Source organism: Gekko japonicus, unplaced genomic scaffold, assembly GCF_001447785.1.
Source record: "Gekko japonicus isolate JY-2015 unplaced genomic scaffold, Gekko_japonicus_V1.1 scaffold434, whole genome shotgun sequence".
NCBI classification, from domain to species: domain Eukaryota; kingdom Metazoa; phylum Chordata; class Lepidosauria; order Squamata; family Gekkonidae; genus Gekko; species Gekko japonicus.
The window spans coordinates 611,031-611,776 of record NW_015163102.1 but is presented as its reverse complement, the minus strand read 5'-3'; positions in this window follow the sequence as shown (position 1 = coordinate 611,776).

The following is a 746-nucleotide window of genomic DNA, read 5'->3' as shown; positions in this document are numbered from 1 at the left end:
GAATGCCACTTTACTTTAGGTAAAATTTGGTGACAACTCATAGCTGCAGGTCTTCTTAGGGATGTTATTTGCTTGCTATCAGTTGTCAAACTCCTACCAGCACTTCCCTTGTCTCCTGCTAGTGTTCACCAGAACAGCAAAGGAAAAATGGGGGAGGGTTTTTTTGATAATTGGCATTGCTTGATGAGGCTATGTCACTTCTAGGCAGAGACATTAACGTGTCAAGTTAATGCTCTAAGCATCCCCTCCCCCAATCCTTCTGGTTTTTATCATAGAGATTAGGGAAACTCCTAGGCAACAGTGCAAAGTGTCAATGTTGCTTTAGGTCTCCACCTGTAAGTGGCATTCCTTTTTTTTTTTAAGCAAAGCTGATTTTGTCAGTCTCCATCCCCCACCTCCACATCTTGCAAAGAAGTGTGTCAATTTTATCTAATGCATGGAGAGGGTTTTTATTTTTCATTAGCTTTTGAGTCCCAACAGGATATCTAGAGCTAATGGGCAAACCCAAATGATAGCAACCTGCATAACTATTTGCAGTCAATTGTACGTAAGGATGTGTGGAACTCCTCAGGTAGAGTCAGCTACTGTTTCCGAAACTCATTTTGCATTCCTCAGACTTCCTAGGATAGTTTCTCTAAGCCTCCAAATATGCCTCAAAATTGCTTTAGGCAAAGTTCAGTAGCGATTCTAATTATTATTGATATTGCAGGTAAATATTCCTGGAATTGATCTCATGACCATGACTG